This window comes from Hibiscus syriacus, unplaced genomic scaffold, assembly GCF_006381635.1.
Source record: "Hibiscus syriacus cultivar Baekdansim isolate YM2019G1 unplaced genomic scaffold, ASM638163v2 tig00110387_pilon, whole genome shotgun sequence".
Taxonomy (NCBI): Eukaryota; Viridiplantae; Streptophyta; class Magnoliopsida; order Malvales; family Malvaceae; genus Hibiscus; species Hibiscus syriacus.
This window is the reverse complement of record NW_024062717.1, coordinates 3,891,798-3,900,913: the sequence shown is the minus strand read 5'-3', so window position 1 is coordinate 3,900,913 and position 9,116 is coordinate 3,891,798. Positions and strand designations below refer to the sequence as shown.

The following is a 9,116-nucleotide window of genomic DNA, read 5'->3' as shown; positions in this document are numbered from 1 at the left end:
CTTTCACGTGTAAACAGGCTTGTGTGCCTAATATCTAAACATGGACTAAAATTAGGTTCTATATTTGGAAATTGAAGTGTATTGTGAGGTTGTTTGTACACCTTTTAATACAATTTCATTCAAAATTGATGTACGGTGGGTTGGTCCAAAAGATAATTCAGGTTTATTTACTCGTTGGGATCTAATTTAGGTTTATTTACACGTTGGCTATTAATTGGATCTTCACCAACTCTTTGGCAAGAATTAGAATTCATTTAACATTCGCTACTAGGACTTGGAGACCGTACACATTCCATGAGGAGAAAATTAGGCCAAACCTAACTTTTCATGGAAATGAAATTATCAATATGCACGTGTTCAAATATATAAGACGTTATAATTTGAAAGGATTAAAGGAGGTTAAAGAGAATGTTGTAAATTTTAGAGGTCTTGAGTTCGAACAGTTACGTTACATGATATATATATATATATATATATATATATATATATATATATATATATTGTTAATGTAAGAAAGGTTAAGAAAGATTGTTGCGATATAATATACATATAAATAAATTTTGTAAGTTTAATTTAATATTTAACTTTTAACTCTCATCCTTATATATAGCTAGTCAACTAATCAAATAATTTAGGCTACTTAAGTATAAAAATGAAGAAATGTGTACAAATTAAAAAATTAACGCATTTATGACATAATTAAGTCTCCAAAAAAACACATGTTTAAATCGAATTTTTAAATGAAGCCCGACTGATTTCTAAAAAATTAGTCATGAACCAATTTGTCCATACATTGAATTCAGAAAGTATATATAGAGAGGGGAAATATTAAATCAAATTCTTGGGGTCGAGTAGTTATGTTTATAGAGTGTGTGTATTGTCAGTCTTTAAGAAAATTATAAACACATATTATCTTGTAATCTCAAACTATTATGTAAATTACAAATATATTAAATGGTGATTAAATTTATATTAAATATAATGAATGAAAAATATATTAAATTAAGACTTGACCCGATGAATTTAAAGCTACAGCACATTATTATTATTGGCTCATTAGAAATTAAGCTAATTCATAACCTCAAATATTCCAAAATCATCATTGCTTAAAGATAATTAATATTTTTAGCAAGTAATGCCATGGCCAATTATGGCTAATCAAACTGAATGAATAAAAGGCAATGAAGTGGTATAACAAATTAGAGTAATTTTTTAAATAATTATATATATATATATATATATATATATTGAAGATTTTGAATTATCATATAGTTTTATTTTCTGCAATTCTTGTTTGACAAGGCAAGCAAGTGTATGGTTGATAATTGACTTTTTTCTTTCTTTTTCAACTTTCACATTCGGTCCATTGGATTTCCTGATTGGAGCAAAACTCTTTGGAAAAATTTTCAAAGTAATATGGTAGGACTTAATATATATTATTATGCTAAAATGTTGTGGTAGCCTAAATTTTGGTGAACGAAAAATGGCAGACGTCAAAGCCAAGAACTAACAACATGAATTTTCCTGGTTTTCTATACGCTTAATTTCCTTAAGATAAAGTTCCCCATCATTATTCTAAAATAACCATAAGGCGAACAAAATGTATATATTCACATTAACGTTCTATTATTTGTATAAAAAAGCAAAAAAAGTAACTCGTGTAGCGGGTTTAGAACGTAGCTGAGTCATAAGTTATAAGCCTAACTAAAGAATTAAAAACAGTCCTTTTATCTTATGTATATAAAAGCCATTGGGGGTGCAGCATTGTTCCTTGTGCCATTAAGAATTAAATTGCTCTCTTCTTCTTCTTTTTGGTTCATTGTCAAGTTCATGGATTTTTCTTCCGTTTTCTTCTGAGCCTGGTAACTCCTATTTCTTTAACCCGTTTTCCAATAATAAATTTGCATTTATAAGTTATGTTCTCTCAAGGGTTTACCGATTGCATGTTTTACAGTTGCACATAATGGAGAAGGTGGCGAACAGGAGCCACCAGAGACAGCTTGTTTTATGGGTGACAATGATCATGATCGAGTATCTCTTTTCCTTTCTGCTGCTCTGATGAAATCCCAGCCAGGTTCTTTTTTAAGCTTTCTGGATGTTAGTTTCTGTGTATGGAAAACGGAAACAGGAGATGGCATTGCTTTTATGACAGTCCATGAATGTACATACCCTATGGCCGTTGCTTTATGGTCGACTAAAATCATCAAGTGTTGTCGTCCTTGACTTCTTTCCATTGATTCTGGGCTGTTGGTTAGGACAACATAGCTTTTTCACACTCGAACCTAAACCACAGTGTATGGTTGAATCTGACCCGCAACGATGACACCATTATAGCTTATTATTAGAGTTGGTATCTCAACGATTCTCACCGACAAAATTTCAGGGTTAAGGGGATCTTAAGGGGATTGTGATAAGCATTAGATATTGATAAAGATAATTTGATAGAATAGTCGTTTTAGTAGTATATTTTATATATATTTTGATCTTTAACATTTCGTTTGAGATAAAATATTCTGGTTAGATAGATACAATTAGTTAACTATTAGTCAAGTATGTCGTGACGTGACATTGAGACACGTATATAAAATGATGATGTGGTACATATACATGTCAAAAGTGATGAGTGGTTTATGTCACGTGTCAAAAACATGATGACTTGTCACATGCACGTGTCAAAAGTGATAACATGACACATACTATTTATTAGAAGTGTAATGTGATAATCTCACGTCAACCAATACCAATGTCTTAAAATAAAATATTGGAATTCAAATATTAAAAAGAACACTAAAATCATTATTCAATAAGACGTCGGAGACGATTTTTGAAAATGTACTTTTTATTTGAACTTTTTATGTAAAGAATTCGTCATATTTGGATGTTTGAATTGCAGAAAACTCCTAAAGGATAACGACAGTAACACTCGTGTCCGGTTACAAATAAGTGATCGCCTAGTAAGAACCTATTCCCTTTCTTATACTATTATTCATATCATTGTATTACTAATTAGCTGATGATTTTTTTCAGGTGGTTATGACAATGGACTTGTTGAAGTCACTATCCAGAATCCAACTGGTTATCTGATAGGACTTAAATATAAGAGATGCAAAATGTGCTCGAAAGTAGAAACCACAATCACAATAAAGGGTACAAATTGTCACAGATTTAAATAACATTATTTTTAACATTGGGATTTGTCGTATATAATTACCACATATATCCTAGGTACTGGGACATTGTGTGGGATGAAGTGCGTATGACAAGTAAGTTTTTCGACTCAAGTGATTTCATGAAATTTATCTTAAATTTGTTTTGATGTTTAATGTTCCATGGCAGCTGGAAACCGAACATGTTGATGTCATAACACAAATGATGACTTAGTAGAGCTTTCCTTCACCAAAAAGTGGAACCATGGCAAGACACTTCCTTTAAACATTCAAAAAAGGTAACCAATCTCAGGTTACAGAAAAACAGGACAAATTTTTTTATGGTTCTTTATGCTTATTTGTAACATTTCTTCCAGGTTCATAGTCCGACGCGGCGTTCCGGGGGTCTAACATGTACGGTGTTTTCGAGCGCGAGGAAGATTTTCCAGATGCTCAAATGTACCAATTAAGGATTGCTTTCAAGCTCAAGGAAGACAAGTACAAATTCAAAGATGAACCCTTGATAATGCACCAAATGTTTATTTTTTTCTGTTAGGAAAAAACTAATTGATATGCCAATGTTTCATGTGATGTTTCGAATCAGGTTTCGGTTCATGGCGGTATCGGACACGATACAAAGAATAATGCCTCGGAATGAAGATCGAGACGAACACCGCAGTCAGACTCTTGACTTCAAAGAGGCTGTTCTATTGTCCAATCCATCCAATCCAAGCCTTAAAGGAGAGGTGGAGCAAGTACCAATACTCTACTGAGAACAAAGATAACAAGGTCCACGGTTGATATCGGACGACGATGGTGTAGGATTTTGGATAATCACCCCCAGCGACGAGTTTCGAACCGGTGGCCCGCAGAAACAGGACCTCACTTTCATGTTGGTCCGACTGCACTTTCGGTAAGTCTACTTATAAGCCAACGCATTCTTGTAGTGTTGATCTGATTTGATTTATTTTTACGATGTAGATGTTTGTTAGTACACATTATACCGGGACCGAAATAGACACATTGTATAAGCAAGGAGAGGCCTGGAAAAAGGTTTTTGGTCCGGTCTTAATCTACCTTAATTCCGCTCCTTCAACGATGACCACCGCAACATCCTCTGGAATGACGCTAAAGACAGGTTTTTTATATCTCTTTCAGCTTCTCATGCCATGAATTTCTTAAAACACCTCTTTCAGTTCATCATGTTGACATGTATTTTCCTTTTGGTACAATTAGTTGAGTGAAGAAATCGAAAGTTGGCCTTACAATTTCACTGGATCAGAAGATTTTTCTCACTCAGAACAACGAGGACAAGTTAATGGCCAATTGCTAGTGCAAACCGGTATGTGTTTAGTTCTTCTGTTTTGTCATACTTCATTTAATTCAATTTAGTGTTGCATAATGCTTATCTTACTTTAATTTTCTTGGTGTTAGGTACATGGTTAGGCCATTAATGCAGGCGAAATCTGCCTTTGTGGGGTTGGCTGCCCCTGGAGACGCGGGTTCATGGAAACAGAAGGAAAGGGCTACCAATTCTGGACTCAAACAGACAATATTGGTCATTTCAGTATAAGAAAGTCCGACCAGGGAATTATAATTTGTTCGCCTGGGTCCCTGGTTTCATTGGAAACTACAAATTAGATCTCAACATCACCATCCAACCTGGTAAAATTTATATTATTGGCCTCATGGTCTTGCCTTTTGCATTTCAACAAGCTTTCATAGGAAAATTCATCCCTTAAACAATGTGAATACAGGGAATAAGATCGAATTGGGTACACTTATATATGATCCTCCAAGGATGGCCCTACATTGTGGGAAATCGGAGTTCCCGACAGAACGCCGCCGAGTTCTTCATACCGGAACCATACCCGCAGTTTATGAACTCAATTCCAAAGATGACACTGACAAGTAATCATGATAAAAATCCTTTTTGCGTAAGATTTCAACACAACGTTCATCAACTTACGGTTAATGTTGTTACAATGAACAGATTCAGACAATACGGATTGTGGGAGCGATACTCGATATTTATCGTGAAGGCGATCTCGTCTACACTGTAGGCACAAGTAATTATTCGAGGGATTGGTTCTTTGCTCATGTTCCTAGGTAAAATGTTCAGCTCACTAATTCTGCAACGTCCTCCTATGTCTTTCACGATGTTTCTTGTTTAATTGTCTGGTTTTTCAATTACAGGAAAATAGGGAACAATACGAACCAACCGACGACATGGCAGATCAAATACAATCTCCAAGATGTAAACGAGACTGGAACTTACACTCTCCGATTGGCATTGGCAGCAGCTTCTTTTGCTGAAGTACAGGTATAGAACCATAAAATTCTCATCTCACATCCATCATTTTATCATTGATATGTCTTTAACTGATGAATTTTCTACTGATGCATTCACAGGTTCGATTCAACGATCCGAATGCCGTTCGACCTTATTTTACAACCAAAGAATCGGTTACGATAATGCCGTAGCGAGGCATGGAATTCATGGACTGTACAGATTGTATAGTATTAGCGTACCTGGATATACATTTCATAAAGGGGACAACACCATGTATCTGACACAAACAAGAACCCTTAACTTATTCGAGGCTGTTATGTATGACTACATTCGATTAGAAGGGCCTAACAGTTTAGTCAATTAGCTGATATATTCAAATAGAATTAGGAAGAAATACTGTGTAACTCAAGCCTGACTCTGGCTTAAATTCATTGATAGTTAAATTAGTTCATTTATTCAATGACTAATTTATTTATTTTAACTGTAATTTATTACATGAGTCTAAATTGAAAAATAAGGGGACTGGTGTTATTTATTTCTAATAATTTTTACTTCACTCTTGAGATATAATTATAAAATTTTAAGTCTCTATTTTTATATATATTTTATAAATTTATCCTTTATTTATTTTTAAATTAATTTTAACTCTAGCTCTTTGAATTATCAAATAAATTCACTATACACTGAAATTATCAATATATTTTTTACTATTTATACTTTTTAAATTTATAAGTCTAAATTTTAATTTCACGCCACTGTCGTTAAATTCATTATACACTTAAATTTTAATATTTGAAAGTAAAACTCGTCAATTTGAATAATTAAAATTTTTTTGACTCGATTCGATCTAACGTTCATCCCCTGAGATACTTAAATGTGTCCATCGGTAGGGACACAAACCCCGAAATTTGTTTTTACTTTAATGTTATTTTACTTACAAAAAATACATGTAGCATACTAGATTAGAGAAATTACGAATAATTGTCCAAACCGAAAGAGAGAGTCCTTGGACACGTTAAATTGATAGTGAGACTGTAGCATGGGTAGTACGTGAGTAGTCCAATGTATATCTAATGTTCTATTTGGTTATAGATTGACATTTTGTATGTTTACTAGTGGGATGGACAAGACACAAAGGCACTAAGACTGTCACTCCTCTGACAAAAACCATATTTCATTACGTAACCAAACCTACTTCAATCCCTCTTGTTTTAATGCATCACTTTTGTCTTAATTGTTACCATGAAATACACTACTGCCAAGGGAGAAATTCTCCATTATTTCCCAAAATCATTGACTAACCATGCGTCAAAGAGGTAATTTTATTAGAATAATATCTTTCTCTATTTTCTTTAAATACCTAAATAATATTGTTGACCATGGGAGAGATTAGTATGCACTCATTTGAAGATATGTAATTAATCGAGCACAAGTGAGTTATATAGAAGTGACAATGACACATGCATGTAGATATTGTTTTCAATTACTCAATGAATTAATGTTTAGAAGATTATATTTAATCACTTTAAAAATCATATATATAAATAATATGAGATTTGTGAATTTTATGATTTTAATATGTCAAAGATCATTTGTAAACTTGATTAGACTATATCAATACGGCAATAAAAATAATTTTAAAAATTGAGATCTCAATTATTTTATAAAAATAATTGTATTAACAGTTGTATTGATACTTATTTCATCAAGTTTAAGAAATATATTTGACAATTCAAAACTAATATATTTTTAACAAAATATTCTCAAGTCTCATATTATTTACTCTAAAATTTTTAAAATGTTTTTAAATTTTTTGAAATGTCTTTGTGCTCGTGTATATAAAACCAAATCCAGATATAACCTCAGAGATTAAACCATAGCGCATAAGAAAAAGCTTTCTTTGATGAATATTATAAGTTCCTCGTGCATCATCAAACCAAACCAACCCAGATCTCTCTCTTTCTCTGTCTATCTAACCCATGCATGAAACCAATCAATTGAGTATCACTGTTGCCTCTGCAAAAGGAAGGAAACTGAGAAAACCTTGAGATAAACCCACAATTTCTTTGTCTTTTCCTTCACCTTCTTCCTGTGTTCTTATTCTGTTGTATTTCCATAATGTCTCCTGATAAGCATAAGCCTCCTGCAAAACCAGGTAGTTCTAAAGAAGAAACTCAAAAGAGTGGAAACCGGAGAACAAGTTCATCAAAGACACAAGAGCAAACCCTAGAGTGTCCGAGATGTGACTCCCAACACCAAGTTTTGTTACTACAACTACAGTCTCACTCAGCCCAGGCATTTCTGCAAGACCTGTAGGAGGTACTGGACTAAAGGTGGGGCTCTGCGTAAGGTGCCCATAGGCGGTGGTTGCCGGAAGAACAAGAAGATGAAATCGTCTTCAAGGCTGTCAGGTGCCGCTTCAGGTTCAGAAATGGGTGGATTGAAGTTCCTTCATGAGCTTTCTCCGGCCATGGATTTTGAGCTCGGTGGGTTTTCGTTTCCTAGGCTTAACCCTTCACCAGCAACTGGTATTTACAACCAGATTGCTTCATTTGGAGATGGAAATAATCCATCTGGTAGCTCGAGTTCTTTGATGGGGTTTCTTAATTATCCGCTACCTTCAGGTAACCGTGGCCTTAGTGGTGCAATTCAGGAGATGGAATCTTCGTTAAATGTTAATAGTAGTTTTCCTTCTTCAATTGAGTCTTTAAGTTCCATAAACCAAGATTTGCACTGGAAGTTGCAGCAGCAAAGATTAGCTATGCTCTTTGATGGTGATAATCAAAAGGAAAATAGCAGCACCACTGCTTATTCAGCTCCGGCACTTGATGAGAACCAAGCACAAAAGCCATTGCCCATTTTGTTCCAGAATCTGGAGGTTTCAAAATCTGAAAACATTTCGGCTGCTGGGAATCCAAGGAAAGACACAAGCAATGAATGGTTCTTCGGGAATTCTTATGTTGCACCAGTAACTCGAACTCCAACCACTAGCGGCAATGGCAATGATAATACAAGCAGCAACTGGAATGGAGTTCAACAATGGAATGATTTGCATCAGTACAGCACGTTGCCCTAGAAAGGTGAATGATAAAAGAAGGTAGATGAAGGCAAAACAAGTAGGAAAACTAATATATTCCATAAATTAAAGAACCCATTTAGTTAATTATCTGTTTAATATCTTTCATTGGGTTCTTTCAATTATCAACATGTAAAAGTTGGATACTTGAACCAGGTCCCAAAAGAATGAGATTGTTTTTTCAGTTAATTACTTAATCACTTTATAATTTTCCATTTTATTTCAACTAATTGTTTGTGTTTGGTATATGCTATTATATGCGTTCTTTAAACACTCAATCCATCAATAGATATCGTTGGGTGGGTAACTGTTTCTGTTGAAGACATTGATATGGCTTGCAACTTTTACTGGATCGCGTTGGGATCTGCAATGGGGATTTGGAGTGTTACTGAATGGGGAATTAATGACATTTGTTTGATGTTGAGTCAGTGTCCAAACTCTCAGCGTCTCAGTACTGTCTCACTCAATTATCTCCCTACTAAATTAAGGAACCGAGTCTCAGGCTGTTCGAGGCCACTGAACAGTGTCAGTTTGTCACCATATACATGAAACACCACGGCCGCCGCCCGAGCCCGGCCCCCTCTTCCTTGCCATAGCCTAG

At 34.5% G+C, this 9,116-nt stretch overlaps 2 pseudogenes; both read left to right on the top strand.

Moving 5' to 3' along the window:
* The first annotated feature begins 1,963 nt into the window (after positions 1-1,963).
* LOC120122723 lies at positions 1,964-5,803 on the top strand (annotated as a pseudogene).
* A 1,754-nt stretch (positions 5,804-7,557) lies between these two features.
* Positions 7,558-8,569, top strand: LOC120122626 (annotated as a pseudogene).
* Positions 8,570-9,116: the final 547 nt, after the last annotated feature.